At 44.7% G+C, this 15,599-nt stretch overlaps 1 protein-coding gene across 1 annotated transcript in view; it reads left to right on the top strand.

Annotated features, from left to right (window-relative positions):
- The window catches only part of UBE2O (ubiquitin conjugating enzyme E2 O), a 62,489-nt gene that overhangs the window by 17,201 nt on the left and 29,689 nt on the right, over positions 1 to 15,599 (top strand). The gene's annotated exons all lie outside the window — the stretch shown is intronic.

Consider the following 15,599-nt stretch of genomic DNA (forward strand, 5'->3'; position numbering starts at 1 on the left):
GTGCTGCTGCATTTCAGTGCCTGATGGCACAGTACCTTGCATATGCCTGCATAGCTGAGCAACCTTTTTAAAGTAAAAATCACTGTTGTAAGCATGGGAGTGTTCTGGCAGTGCCTCGTGTGACTTGGTTAGAATTGCTGCTGGGGGTTACATCTCCTGCTCAGGAGCCTGCCACATCTGAGCAGTGTAGAGTGGCAATTAATGAGCAGGGGCAGTTTTAAGGAGCAACTTAGTTTTTGTATTTAATTAGGAATGACAGGCCATATAATGCAGCCTAAGGCTTATCAACCCGTGGATCCTTCCCAGAACATGGCTGGGGCTCAGCACCTCAGAGCAGTTCTGCTTACTGTTGTGCTAATGCTGTTAAGTTCATGCCATGTGACTCTTCAGCAACTCTGAAATCTGCTGTCCAGTCATTCCTTTCCTCAGTCACAGGCCTGCAGCTTTGTCCCTGTTTCAAGGCTTTTCAGAACAGTCCTCACTGTGGCATTTTGTCATTGCTGGGTAAAGGCAGATTCAGTTAACCTCCATTTTTCAGAAGAGGAAGAAGCAGAACACTCTTCCAGCTCTCAGGGGAGCAGAGCTCTCTCAGTCATCTTGCAAGGGTGTTTTTATAGTGTTTGCAAATCTGCTCTACCTATGTTTATGGCTCAGTGTTTCACTGGGATCGTGATGAGCTGAAATCCTTCTCTTATAGCTGAAGTCATTAAAGCAAAGAACTTGTTATGTATGTACAGCACATAACAGAATCTGGTGTTAAAGCAAAATACCCCCTTATCTGCTGTATATATGCATAGCAATATATCCTCAAAAAAGGTAATTTTAGGAAGTGAGCATCAAGTGAATTGCAGTTCAGGAAATATGGGGCTTGCTGTCAAGGGTAAGAGACTTGGCTTAAGAAGGTAAAATTTATTTTGCAGAGGAGACTATTGATTAGTTGTTCACCAGACTGTTTTTTATCGTTTGATGTGTAGATGCAAAGGCATCCAGATGTACCAAGCATGCACTTGGACTCAAGCCACTGCCAGGACAAGGATCAGTGGCTTTGTAATGGATTAGCTTTATCTTTTATCCTTAGTATTTTTTCTTCTTGCTCAAGGTATTTGCTGTTAGGTACAGTGCAAGACTCTGTATTGCTTCTGTGCTAGGACCTGGTACCTCTCAGCTCTGAAAGATGCTCTGGATGCTTTTTTTAGAGGGGAAAAAACAGCCTCTCACTGCCTGGCCACGTGGCTGTTTGAAGGTACAGCTGCTGACTTTGGGCAAACGGGCTTTTGGTGCTTTTTGCCTGTGCTGTCTGGAGTGAGCACTTATTCCTCTAAGGGCATCTCAGTAGAGCTGCTTACATCCAGTTAGGTTACACCTGAGAGAGTCCACAGAGGCAGGGAAGGTGCTTTAGATGAAAGACCTTGGCTCATCTCAGGCATTAGGCTGAGCTGGCACATCTGAAGGAGGGGTGGGAAGGACAGGAGGGAAACAAATGCACTTTGTAAATGTGAAACATTTGACAGTTTCCAAGTCAAACATGGCATCTCTCGGTGCTATTTTAGTCTTCTCTAACCAGCTCTGCACTGAAATACCTTACAGGTGAGGTTATTGTGTGATGTTTGTGTCATTGGGCCAAGAAGACACTAAAGAAATTTTCCTGCTAGGAGCAGCTTCCTGATCTGGATGCAGGGTGAAAGATGCAGCAAAGCATCCCTTAAAGCAGTTTTAAACTCCAGTTTGGAAAATTCTGTGCCTTTAGTGTTTGACATTTATGGGGAAATAGTCAGCTCTGAGGTGAGTTCTGCTAACAATCAATCTCACCTTGCTTGCCTGTAAGAAGTGACCTTTCAGAAATGTTTTTAGGTGAAGGGGCAGTTCCAGGTCTCTCAGAAACATTCCTCTTGTTAAAAATGGAATATTTCACAGCTTCCTGGTTGGTCTAGAAGTATGTTACTCCCCTGGGGACTCTTTGGATGCTGGGTCTCCTAAACATGAAAGCCTTCCTTGAAAACTGGATTGGAGTATCCTGGGATATACTTTTTCCCAGTAATTTGTGATTGCTCTGTAGCTGTTGGGCTGTAGAGCCTGTGCAGAGCAGAGGAGCATAAAGGTGTATTCCTACAGGAATTTTGTAGCTGGCTGTGTGCTATGTCCAGAGGAAAACCACACCGGCAAGGATTGATGCACGTAGAAAGGATTTTTCCTTAAAAGATGTGTAGAGGAGAACTTAATAACCTAACTTTGAGCAGGTTTAGAATAGGAACTGTGTGTACACTGTACAAAACCGGGGAACATCTGACTTGATTACTCCTGTGGTTCCTGTGCCATTGCTGTAAATGTTTACTTACACCAGGGGCTGGTGAGTTCTGTGAGCCATCTCTAGATGTGCTGCTTGGTTGCTTAGTTCCCAAGGAAGAGGTGGGGAGAAAAGAAGATTCCCCAAACTATAAGCTTGAATTTTTGCCACATCAAATATGCTGCTGAATAACTGAACCTGCAGAATAATGTGGGGAGGAGAGTGGTGTTTCCATGTGGATGTTGGATATTCTGCTAGGTAAATACTGTGTTGTCTCAGTCTGCTGGCAGAATCTGGAGAGTTTACAGTAAATGGTTTAGAAGTCAGCCAAGAAAACACCTGAAGGCAAAATGGTACAGGAGTGTTGTTATGATGACATTGATGAGTTTTAAATATGGTGTTGAAAGCTTTGTGCTCTGGCTGAGATGGGAAGGAAGAAAAAGTCAGTCCAGTAGACTTACCTGTGCTAGGGGTGAGAAACATGCCTTTGTTCCAGGGGTATTAAGTCAAACTCTGCAGGACTTTTATATTTCTGTCTCTGTTGTATCATAACTGTCACCAGTTCTTGTTGAGATTTTTCTCAGATTTATTGAAAGGAATTGAAGGTTGGTTGCTTTTGTATTATGGAGTGCATAAGCAAAAGGCAGTGAATTAAATCTACTATGGCTGGGAGATGTTTTAGTCTTCCCCCACCCATTCTGCAGGGGGTGGATCCACCCCTCACAGAAAGGGATGTCACAGTGCAGGGGTTGCAGAAATCCAGTGGTTAAATATCTGAGCTTCTGTAGCTTGGTGTATGTATTCAGTAGGGGCTGTTCCTCCTTTTTGTAATGGTCAATACAGCATTTATGTATGTGGGGGATAACTGAAACTCTTTCAGTGAATAGAAAATGCAGCTGAGGTTTTTTGGGCAATGATGCAATTGTGCTGCATTGTCCCAGTAGCATTCACATACTCTTCTGCAGTGTGAGCTGGGGGAGTGGCTTTGCTGTTTATCAGAAAGAAATGCATGCACGAGGTACCCACACTGTCACTGAATTTTGGGTGGATTCTCTCTAGCATTCCAGAGGTTGCTTCAGCTGAATGTAAAGGCATTGATTGTTTTTTTTAAGGAATGTATGACTTAACTGTGGGTACAGCTGTCTCAGGAGTGTTATTTAACAGGAAGCCTTTGCTGAATGCTTGCTCTGCCTTGGAGCAAGCATTGGCTATTGTGCCTCTTAAAGCAGTGTTTGCCTTTGCTCTGTGCCAGGAGGGAGAGAGGTGACCCCAGACCTCTGCCCTGGCTGTGGCCCCATGAGGGTCACTGGTTTCCTTGTCAACTAAATTTGAGTGTCCCCAGAGTGCTCTTAATCACTGGCTGTGGAAACTGCCCCCAAGGCCAGCCTGAGCATCCTGTATTTCTTAACTAAGCCAGCCAGGTCCTGATCTGCCTCTGGAATCCACTGCCTTCCCTCTTCTCCTCGGGCTGCAGGCAGCCTGTCTGTCCATGCAGTGTTTCTCCTGTGTAACAGAGAGAGAGGCACTGCAGTGTGTTTGGGGAGTGTGTTCTGCATGTGAGATCAACCAGGAATATTTCTCCAGGGGGATGCTCTGATTCCAGAGCAGGCATGAACCTCAGAGAAGGTACAAGGGAGGCTGGGCAGCTTGGTGCACTCGCTGCCTGAGATTGACTTGGGAATGTGGCATGACACAGCATTTGCTGTGCTTTCAGCTACAGCTATTTATACATTGCTTTTCAGGGTTATTTTGTCTCCTGTAGGAGATTCTGTACTTGATAAAATATTCTTGCTCAAGTTTATTAAATTTGCTGAAGTTCTTAGACCTATTTGAGTATTTTAGCTCTGTGGCAATGCTCTAGCTCTGGATCCAAACAGGTCTGAATGTAAGGGATTTTTTTTTCTTTAAGATATGTCTGGATTCAGTCCCCTAAAGTAATTTGACCTGCAGACTGGACTTGCATTGAGTCTCATATGTAAACTAAAACAGGCACGCTAGGGATTTAAGGAGAACACACTAATATCTTCCCTAGGAGAGAAAATTGCAGTAATTGTGGGGGGAAGGGACTCCTGTGAGGGTGGTAGTGGAGGCTCTGGGTGAAAGAAAGGGAAAGGAGAGTGGGCTGTATTACACTAACCATCCTATGTCAACCTCCTACGTTTGGGTGTCGCATGGCTGACATCCTATCAAAGAGCTCTGGCTGTGTCCAGAATTTTAAGTAGCTTTATAAATAGTGTTGCTCAAACTGCCTGTGTGTGCAGAGACTGTGAACGACTGGGGTAGACCAAAATATTATTGGTTTCATTTTTGAACCAGTCCAAAAATGGGAGCAAGAAGGAGTAGAAACCTGAAGTGTAGGAACACCCGTGGATTATCTCCTTCCTCTGCAATGCTAAGTGTACATCTGGGGGGTCTGTGAGAGAGGCAGCATTGCTGGAGATGGCAGGCTGTGAGACTTGCAAGGCATGAATATGTGAATCTTGTCAAGGCATCTGAAACCATTCTTTCCTATTTGCCTGACGTCTTCCTGCTTGCAGGTTATGCTGTGTCTGAATAATTGTGAACAATTAGAAGCTAATTTAAATGGCTGGTTTGTATTCACAGCAGCAGCAAATGAGCTAACCAGCTGGAAAGCAGACACGGTGATTTTCTGTTGATATGTCTCCCTCTTGTTGTTCCCTGGCAGTTTTTGCAAGGGGTATTTTTTTGCTGTGGGCTAATAAGGAGTTTCTCCTGCACACAGCTGACCTGATTGCAAAGGGGAAGGAGGATGCTTTGTGCCCTAGCACAGAGTTACCACCAACCCAGCAGAGTGCAGTTTAGCTCAGCGAAAGAGCCCACCCTGCTTTGCTCCAGGAATGTGGAGCAAAGGAATATTTTTCATGGATACGCTTTTTACTTCTCCTCTCAAAGATGTAGAAAGGTGAGGTACACTGTTGTGCCTCGGGAGTGAATTGGCCAGCAAGAGTCACAGAGATTTCCTCACAACATCTTTTTAATCCTCTGAAAGGCAGATGGAGATCTAAGCAGCCCCACTCTTTCCTCCAGACCTGGCATATGCCCCAAATGCAGCTCAGAGTGGCTAGTGACTAATTTCTGTGCTGCTGATGCTGTCCAGATGGCATCCCCATCCATCCAGGTCCAGCAAGAACCTGGAAAACCTGTTGCATAACAACTGCCATCTCCTAAGGCAACAATTTGTGGAATTCTTTTACTTCAGGTAAATGAAAGAGCTACTGGACAGACTGTTTTTGCACACAAGGAGGAGCACAGCTTAACTGGCAAGTTAAAACAGTGGGCTGTTGGGAATCCTGGGAAACAAAGTGGAGGCTGAAATGGGAATCTCTTCTTCCTATCACAGTGGATGATGTCAGCATCCGTGTGAGCTCCTCAGGGGAGTTTCTTCTAGCAGTGAAACATATCTCCCTTAGAGCTTATCAGATGCTGCCAGAAGAGCTGCACAGCCATTGCTTTCACCTGCATGGTCAGATACTCACCAGGGTCTCTGCAGCCATTCCTTAGGTCCTGCTGGAGCCAGGCATCTCTTGACACACTGGGCTTGGGGCTCTGTGGAGCTGCTGGGTTCTCACAGCTGTTTCTTGCTGGGTGTTGCTGCCTCTGATCTGTACTTTGGGTGAGGCTTTACTGCAGGAGTGTTGAGGCAGCCTCTGTGAGCAGTGCTGGCTGATGGACAGGCAAAATGTTGTCCACTTTCCTGCTTACTGCTCTCGATCAGCTTCTGTGCCTGTAACTCTGGTCTCCTGTGGTTTTCCTCAGGTAACAGTGCCATCTGGTGCTGGAGCACTGCTCTTGGTCAGGCTTTCCTCAAGTACTTAGGCAGAGGTGATAGGAGAGCAGTATTGCTTTACTCAGCCATCTTACTGTAAGAAGGTGGGAGGGGGTGTCCTGTAATAATCTGTGCTTTGGGGACATTGCACCTGGAGATGATCCTTTTGTCTTTTCTGTTTAACACTTGATGTTCCCAGAACTGCTCTACAAGACTGAGTACATGAGGCAAGAACTGTAAACACTGAGAAGGGAGTTCATTTTTTACTTAAAACTGCTGCTAAGAACTAAAATCCAACATTTAGATTAAATCTTGTAACTGGGGACATATTTGAAAGATTCCTTGTAGGACTTTAAGTGACTTCCTAGTCACTAAATCTTCTCTTGAAAGATCTTTACATATTTTCTATTCATAGCCATATGCTTTTAAACTTTACCCTTCTATATCTTTATGCTAAGCATTATTATGTTCACACTTTCTGAATTATTTTTACTTTATTATTGTTATTTCCTCTAAAGTTTTGCAAACCTTTTTGCAGACACAGGGTTTGATTGTGTTCCCACATGAAAGTCCTGGTTATTGGTTGATGGGAGTGAGTGTGTGGAACGTGCTATTGTTTGAACAAACAGCACATTTGTGACAAGGTTGGCAAAATTCAAATTCTTCAGTAATTTTTTTCTTTAGATACCAGGTTGTCTTTGCTGCTTTAGCCCTTTTTTAGGTATCCAGCCCAGGCTGGCACATGTGAGTGTGTGGTGGTGGTGTTGAACATTTACACACCAGATAGAAATGTGAGGCTGAGGATAGTGGAAAGCTGTGAGTGACACTGTTTTTTATGCAGCTTTGCTTGTCTACTTCCAGGATCCTCCTCTCTCCCAACCACATTCTCTCTTCTGGGAAATGTTCCCAAACCTACTTATTTTCCTTTAAATAATAACAACCCAGTAATCTTCTGTTGTCTTATCTTCCTTCCCCTGAACTACTGCCTTGTACTTCTTTTTCAGAATGGTGTGTTCACTGGGCCAGGGAATCTGTGTTGTAGTGTTTTCCAAAGTGTCATGTAAATATGCAGAACCACAGAAGTGATTTGTTGTCAGTAAAATAAATACACTTCTTGGACAAGGGAAATCCAAGTAGAAGGTTTACTTTTGCTTAGCAAAAGATTTCTGTTAAAGCTAAATTCTTCTGCTCCAAAGCACAGCATTTACTCACATTATAATTACAGTGAAATTTTGTTTCATCCAGTGATTTATTCAGACTTTTAAACTAAATTCTGCCTCTTGGCAAAGGAAAGTAGAATATTTCAGTGTCTTTCTGCCAGGAGGCTCAAAGGTGATATTTGTTGGGAGGAGGGGAAGATCCTGCATGTTTGGCTGTGACTGAAAGACCAGAACTTTGCTGTGGAAGTTTTGTACTTTATTACCCAAAAATAATGTGGAAGGCAAAAATAAAAATAGCTTTTGTGGTCAGAAATATGAACAGGAACAATAGTAGCTACAAGTCCATTGGGGATCAATGTGAAAATAGGGGGAGACTCAGGAAGCTTCAGCCTGCAGTTGGAAGGGACTCAACTGAGTGACTTCAGGTTTCTGTGTCTCCATAATATGTCATAAAGACAAATTACAGAGCTGTCACTTTGTCTTACGAGAGCTGCAGGTCCCCAGGGAGCCTTCACAGCCTGGGGAGATTATCAGAACTAATGGCACAGCTGGATTTTGAAGCTGCTGTGTCACCAGGCTCCCTGAACCTCGGGCAGTGTCCAAAGTGAGCAGTAATGTGGAGACAGTGATCTGGTTCTCATTTTTCAGGTTGCCTGGTCTCCTGTGGGTGTCGCAGAGACTTCTCTTCTTTGCTGCCTGCCACGAACTCTCTTGTTGTTTACTCAGTGACTCTGCATGATAGCAGGTGCTGCCTGGCTCTGGCAGCCCTGGCTACAATTTGTGTGTAATTAGATAAATAATCATGTTCCCTTAGTACAGGGGGCTTGGAGATTTGTAGGCGTTCAGCTGGTGACAGACAAGTGTGTGTTTTATTGTGTGCTGGCCTGGGGCTGGAAACTGCTTTGTTCATCCCTGCCACTGACGGAATCTTCGTAGCTAATTAGGAAATTCTGCTTTAGGCCATGCCTTTTTCTTGTTTTCTGAAAAAAAAAATGTTATGTTCAAACTGTGCAATCAATCCACAGTAGTTTGCAGGTAACAGGCACTACTTGGGGTTGGCTTAGTGGTGAATCTCAGTTTGTGCTGCTGTGGATGTGCTAAATGTTGGATGATTGGCAGATTCAGAGCTGCTGGTTGCATGAACAAAAGAATTGTAATCTATGATCAGGTGACTGCCTGCAGGTAGAGCTGCTATGATGCAAAGCTGTCTTGGTTTCATCTTAGCCTCTGTGAAGTGTTCTAAAACATCTATTTCTGATCAGGGGAGCATTTTAGCACCCCCAGTGCCTACCCCTGTGCTGTCCTTCTGTTCATGAAGTTAATCATCAACCTGACCTTTCACAGAGGGATGTTTTGCACTGCCCAAAGCAGCCCCATGAGCAAGCTTTTGGACTCCTGTACAGAATACAGGAAACAAAGATCCTGCTCACTGTCCTTCCCCTGCTTTGACCAAACCAAAGGGAACTGTGTGTTCCTGTGTCACTCAAGGCTCTTCAGAGTTAGTTAGGTTGTTCATATTTGAACAAAATTTTAATCTCCTGATGCAATTCCTAAGTAACTTAAATATTTTCTCCTTTTGTGATTCTTTGAGTGCTTTTAGATGACAAGCAATATAATGATATTATAAAAATGCAGAATGATGCTAAAGTGAAATGGGTGAAAATCTCCTTGTGTCCACAGGTTGCCTAGAGAAGCTGTGGCTGCCCCATCCCTGGAAGTGTTTATGGCCAGGTGGGATGGGGCTTGGAAGAACCTGGGATAGTGGAAGGTGTCCCTGCCCATGGCAGGGGTGGAATTAGATGGCTTTAAAGTTCTTTGCAACCCAAACCATCTGATGAATTAAAGGTATGAGTTACGTGGCAGAGCACTGACCTGCTCAGTTCTCTGCTGGTGTAGGAAGCCACAAACTACTCTGACATGTAATACTTGTGCAGGTGAAAGTTTAGACCTTGCCCCAGAAGGGTATAGTTCTTCTGTACCTAATGCAGGAGTCTCCACAGCCTCCTGAGACTTTGAATTTTTTGTCTGGAAGAGCCACAGGCTACTTGTGCTTGCCATATAGGAGTAGCCAGGAGGTGTCACAGGCAGAGCTTTTGTACCAATCAGTGCAAAATATTTATTTTCATATTTTTGCAGCTGCATCCCTCAAGGGTTGTTTTTAAAACCCTCTGTATTGTGCAGCTCATTGTTCAGCTGTTCTGGGTAGTAGAATTTTAGTTCTCAGGAGTCTTAAGTTTGTTAGTCTGTCTTCTGTCCCATTTGCCCATCTTTCTTTCCCATAAAAACCCAGCATGGCTGGAAAACTCCAGTTAGAAGTGAAGCAACATGTGCCACTTTAAATGTCACAGTGTGAATCAACTCTGAGCTTCCAGGGGATTCTCTGCTGTTGCTTTTTCTTCTCTCCTTGCTTTTCACACCTGCTCATGTGCAATGCAATCTGATCAATGTAACACAAGTCTTTCACTGGAGGTGAACTTTGGGTATGGAACATATTTTTCCAACAGTAGTATATGATGCCATTGGTAATGTGTTGATACTGAAAAGATATTAAAATATCTTGGCTTCAGATCTTCTGGGTCATTGAATTTCTGAACCTTTGTCATCTAACTTGGTGTATCCATGCTATATTTGGACAGCTGACTTGCTTTTTTAGACACCTCATCTAGATTTAAAATAAAAACAGCTTGTGTTGAGTTGATTGCTACACTACTGTTCTAGCTGAAGTGAATTTGGGTGTGTAATCAGACCTTAGAGTTAAAAAAATAAGAGCTGGGGGATGCTGAGTTGGGTTGGCTGCTGCTAGTTGTGCTCCCTCCTGCTCATTTCCATGAGCACCCGCCCCACAGCCCTTCCAGTGCCAAGGTAGCTCTGGAGCTGCTTTGTTTTCTCCCAGTGCCTGGGGCTGGAGCTGGTGGTGGCCAGAAGCTGCTTCATGTAGTAAGGAAGTTTCCTCTTAACCTCCAGTAAGAGCCTGGCAGTGGTCCCAGTCACAAACCATTGCATCTGGTGGAAGTTTCCAAGCCACAGCTTCAGGACTGGAGGAGAAAAGGATCTGTTTGCTTTTGGGTTTAGAACCAGGCATGGGAACTGTGGTACATCATGTCCTGTTTCAGGTGCTGAGAGGCTGTCCAGGTCTTTCAGAATAGCTGCAAGGAGCCTGTCTGTCAGCTCAGTGAAGCAAGGTTTTACCTTTTCCCAGCACCAGGCATTTGGGTTGTGGAGTGTGGTACTGAGGTTTGGAGAGATCTGTCATGCCTTGTTACCTGTTGCTGCAGTTGTTGCTTTCCCTGTGGTTTGCTCTTAACCTGTGGGGTTTCTTTGTCTTCTGAGCATTGCTGTTACAAGTTTCCATGGCAACTTCCAAGCTCTCAAGTAGGTGCTGTCCATTCAAAACAGAATGCTAATGTGGTGACTGTAGGACAGTGACAGTCCTGGTGACCCTGGAGAAATGTCCCAGGGAGTGGATTAATTTTTAACTCTAGAACATTTCAGACATTGACTTGCCAGGAGAACTCTCCAGCACAGCTTAAAAAAAACTCCATCTGTGTGAGTCTAAAGTTCTACCTGTTGATGTTGGACAGAAATCAGGTACCTGGTTTGTATCTCCTCCATCACAGTGTTTGTCCATTGTCACAAAAAGACAAGTGTGTCGTGTTTTCTATGGATAAAACCTTGGCTTGAGTAAAAAGGAGGCCAGAAAATGATAATACATCTAAAAAAGGCATTATTATTTTTTCCCCTCACAATTTCTTTCTTAGTCCCATTAAGAGAATTCAAAATAGGCTTCACAAAATTGCAGGTAATTTCTTCTTTTTTTTACTTTTTTTGTTCACAGTTGTAGGCTTGGAGCCTGGGAGCAGTGCTTGCAATGAGATCAGTTACACAAGATGTGCAGGGGGAGGGTTGGGACCTGTGAGATGGGCAAGTAGCCCAGATTGAGTAGAAGTGACAGGTCTGTGCAGGTCACAGCCTGGCCTCTGACCTTGTGGTGGCCACTGCTATCCAAGTCCTTGTTTAAGTCAAGAGGCAGAAGCAGCTTTCTTAACAGATAATTCACTTCTGAGTCAGTTGGATAAACATCTCAACCATCATACAGCAGTTCAGGTCAACCTAGAAAATTTCATATCCAGCATTGTGCTTTTCTCCATTTTTTTGGTGGTGCCTTGTAGTCTCATTTTTATGAGTAGATACCAATGTGTGTGTGCTGCTTTTTCTCCTCCATCTGTACCAGCTTATTTCCAGAGCTCTTGTTTTGGAGGATGAAATTCAGGATGTGTCTGGAATAGAAAGTGACGTTGTCACCACAGTGATTATGTTTGAGGTAGAGGCTGTGGGATCACGCTGTCACCCTTGAGCAAATGTCATCCTTTATTGGTCAGACACTGCAGTTCTTCAGGTTGGACAAGACCTTTGAGTTCAACCATTAACTCAGCATTGCCAAACTCGCCACTAAATGATGTCCCCAGGTGTTACAGCTGCACATCTTTTGAATCCCTCTAGGGATGGTGACTCTGCCTCTTCCCTGTGCCAGTGCTTTGCCAGCCCTTTTGATGAAGAAATTTTTCCTAATATCCAGTCTAAAGCTCTCCTGGCACAACGTGAGGCTGCTTCCTCTTGTCTCGTTTCTTGGGAAAAGAGCCTGACCCTCACCTGGCTACAGCTGCTATGAGGGAGTTGCCGAGAAGGAAGAGATCCCCCCTGAGCCTGCTTTTCTCAAGGCTGAGCCTCCCCAGCTCCCTCAGCTGCTCCAGAATCTGAGACTGGCCAAGCATGAACTTTAAGACAGGGAGCTGGCATTGGCACGCATTGTACTGCATCAGGTGCCCTCTCCCACAGCCAGGGTGCTCTCTGTTGCTGGGCAGCTGAGCAGAAGTGCAGCTATAAAGCCATGACTGATCCAGGTGGAAAGTGTGCTCCCACAGCTATCTGTGTGTAGCTGAGTGCTGAGTCTCAGTGCCAGGGTCTCCTGTCCTTCCTGGTGTCCTAGTGTGGGATGAATCTGCAATGCAGCTCAGCAGTCAGCCCCTCTGAGGGAAGGTATGTCCCGTCATGTTTGAGACTAAACAGCCAAGGACTGTGTGTTGATGTTCAGGCTCCTGTCTGGGTTTAAACTTGTCCCCAGCTTCTGTTCTTGGGATGTTTGGAGCAGGGGACAGTTTTTTCATCCCTGCCTCCTGTGACAGTATTGTTTACCTGCAGTGCAATGTGGCAGTAGCAAACCAACATGCTTTGTGCAGGCAGAATTACTACCGTGTGTTTCTCCTAAAGTGAAACACCTAGAGTCCTGCCCCATGCAGAAAAGAAGCTGTGGGAATAGGAAAGGAAGGGATGTGCTGGCAGTAAGTGTGAATGAGTTGTTCCTTTCTCCTTTGATGGATAAAACATTCTGAGGGATGGTGGCAATGGTAGCTGGAGCCTGTGTGGGAGTGGTTTTGTCCACTGTCGGGTACTGATGATGTTGCAAACAAACCTAAATTGCTAATAAGTGAATTTAAGCTCTGCTTTAGTTATGCAGAGAGAGAGACCAGGGATTTATGCCACTACTAGGTACCTCCAGTACTCAGTCTGTTTGGATTCACACCACTCAGGGCTGCTTGTCCCTATACCAAGCCCAGCAACTCCCATATTATTCACCCCTGAACTTCAGGAGTGATTGTTGCATATTTACCTGCCACAATATTTAGCACTTGTGGCTAGTCCAGATCATCAAAGTAAATTGTTCTGGTTTTGAGCTCTTGTCAGCAGGGAGCTGTTGGAGAGGAAAATTGGCACCATATATTTCATTTGTTCAAGAGAGTTGAGAGATTAAACCCAGAGAGTTACAGTGGGAGTTTAGCCCACCCCTGCCTGGGGATGTTTGCGCCTCGCTGCCAAATTGTTTGCTAAAGTGGGAATTCAGTTTTCTGTCACAGACATCTCTCTCAACCTTTGCTGCTAGTTTAAACAAACAAACCCAAACCACAAAGATTTTATTTCAAATGACAAGTTTGTAATAAAAAATTAGGCAAGTGCATGAAAGCAGAAAGCTCCCAAGGCTTAATGAGCAAAGCTCAGTGGAAGTGTCTGTCCTTTCCCAGTCTGCCCAGTTCCAGGTGTAAGCACTGATGGCTCCCTTATTTTGTTTGAGGTGAGATGAATCAGCTGAGAAGGAGAATGTGGTCCTGTTGGTGCTTGTTCTCTATGCAGAAAATCAGAATTTGTGTACTCCTGCTGTGTGTGGTTTGAGAGCATCATCAGCCCTGCTAAAGTACCAGGTGTTCTCCAGATTGCACCTGCTGCCTTTTGATGAGTAAATTTACTGTGGAGCTCAGGCTCTGAGTGCTGAGCTCCAAGAGCACCTGAATAGCAAAGGAAATAAATGGGGACCAGAGCTGTTCTGCCACTTCTTTTTGCAGTCAAGGCCCTAAGGAACATTACTGACCCCAGGCTGGGTGTGTCATCCCTCTTCACCAGGGTAAAATGTGTGTGTAGTGATGAGTGTCGTTGGTTTGCCTTATTTAACATTTGTAATAGTGAATTTTTTAAAAAGCAACACAAAACACATCTTGCATTTGAGAAGGGAGCTCAGCTTGGCATAGAGGAGCACGGGATTCCTCAGAGCATATCTGGGAAACTGCTGTTTCTCATTCTTGGGGCTGTTACTGAAGCACGTGGCTAGAACAGAAACCCAGCCATGTTAATACTGACTTTCATAGAGGTAAATATAGCAGCTGTGAGGACCTGTTTGAAAAGTGCTTCTGCAACAGAATTCCCTCAGTGCTGAGGGAGGGGGCTCTCCGTCAGTTGATGATCACATTGCTCTGGGTGTGACGGAGGACAGGAGGAATCACTGAACTGTTGTGTTCATCAGCAGCCATTCCAGCTCACTCTGGTTGGGTTTCTTGTGGGTTTTGAGTCTTTTGTGACATGACAGACCTGTGAAGTATTTATTGTTGATGCTGGCATTCTGCCTGCTCCTTGGCTTGCTTTTTCTTGCCACTGAGACAGGTGGGTCTGGCACATGAAGCTGAAAATAGTGCTGCCTTTAAAAGCCAAGAGACCTGAAAATAGGTTAAATATAGTCCCTGTGTACAGGCAGTTTTATGCTTTGCTTTGGGAAGAATTTGTATGATTATATTCTTGAGGAAGGATCACAAAATGGGAATGCTGCTGATTGACAGCTTCTGTGATTTACCAGCATTGAGTAACCCAAAGATGATGCTGCTGCTGCTGCTGCTGGGTAACATGGAATCATCTTGATGATCTGGGTTCTTCAGAGGCTGCATCATAGGGAACAGTGTGGCTGAGTGATGTGTTGAAACATAATGCATCAATTTAAGCCCTAATGCATTTTGAAATTAAAGTATCATCATACAATTGGAGCTGTGCAGTGAGAATACTTCAGTTACAGTACCCAAACTGCTGCTCATGATTGAGTGCTTACTGGAATGTAAATGTTGCAGCCTGATTCTGGATTTTAAAAGGCTGCCTATACAGTACTTACTTTAACAAATAATTTTAGAAAGCTGTATAAAAATTGATGTCTATCTATATACCACAGTGGGATGTGGGAGGCAGTGAAAACACTTGTACAATCTGGAAATGTGCTGTGGGCTTCAGGTTTCCCACTCCAGTGTGGTTCTGACTCCAGAAGTGGGGTCTAAAAGCCTGCCTGGCTGGGTCTCTTCCCCTCTTACTGAAACACACAGTCAAGAAGATGATGAATACTCAGGTCCTTTGGTTTAATTCCAGATCCTGTTCTTGGATTATAGATTTGTCTAATTTAGTAAGGCAGGCTGTAAGCCAGGGAGTGGGTTAGGATGAAATGCTGACAGAGCACAGTGGAGTTCAGGCTGGGATGAACAAGGAAAAGCCAGGAATGCAGCAGCAGTGGCACGTGAGAGAGGCTCTGTCCCTGATGGTGCATTCATGTGGCACTTCGCAGAGCACGGGGTGTGTAATGAGTGTGTTTGCTGGGCTCACTGATGTACTAATGCAAATAACTTCTGGACCACTGGAATGCAGATGAGGCTTCTCCCTGTTCAGCAGAGGGAGATTTTAGCTGAGTTACTGGGAGGCTGAGCAAGCCTGAAATTGGAGTTCAGTCTTGTGGCTTCAGTAGGACATCATCCCTCATGTAGCATTCTAGTGTGTTCGATGCATTTTATAGTTTGAAGCTTGTTGAAAACACTTAATGAAATAGCCTGCAAGTAGCCTTGAGGTCACTGAAACAGCTGAATGAAGGGCCCCTTTTGGAAGGACATCACTTGGTTGGTCACTGGAGATCCATCAAGTGATCCGTTCCCTTGCCAGGAGCACTTCTGGTGCCCACAGGTCTGTATGAGCTGCTGTAGGGTACATCATGATGGTCCAACCACATCCTTTGTTG

This window comes from Haemorhous mexicanus, chromosome 20, assembly GCF_027477595.1.
Source record: "Haemorhous mexicanus isolate bHaeMex1 chromosome 20, bHaeMex1.pri, whole genome shotgun sequence".
NCBI classification, from domain to species: Eukaryota; Metazoa; Chordata; class Aves; order Passeriformes; family Fringillidae; genus Haemorhous; species Haemorhous mexicanus.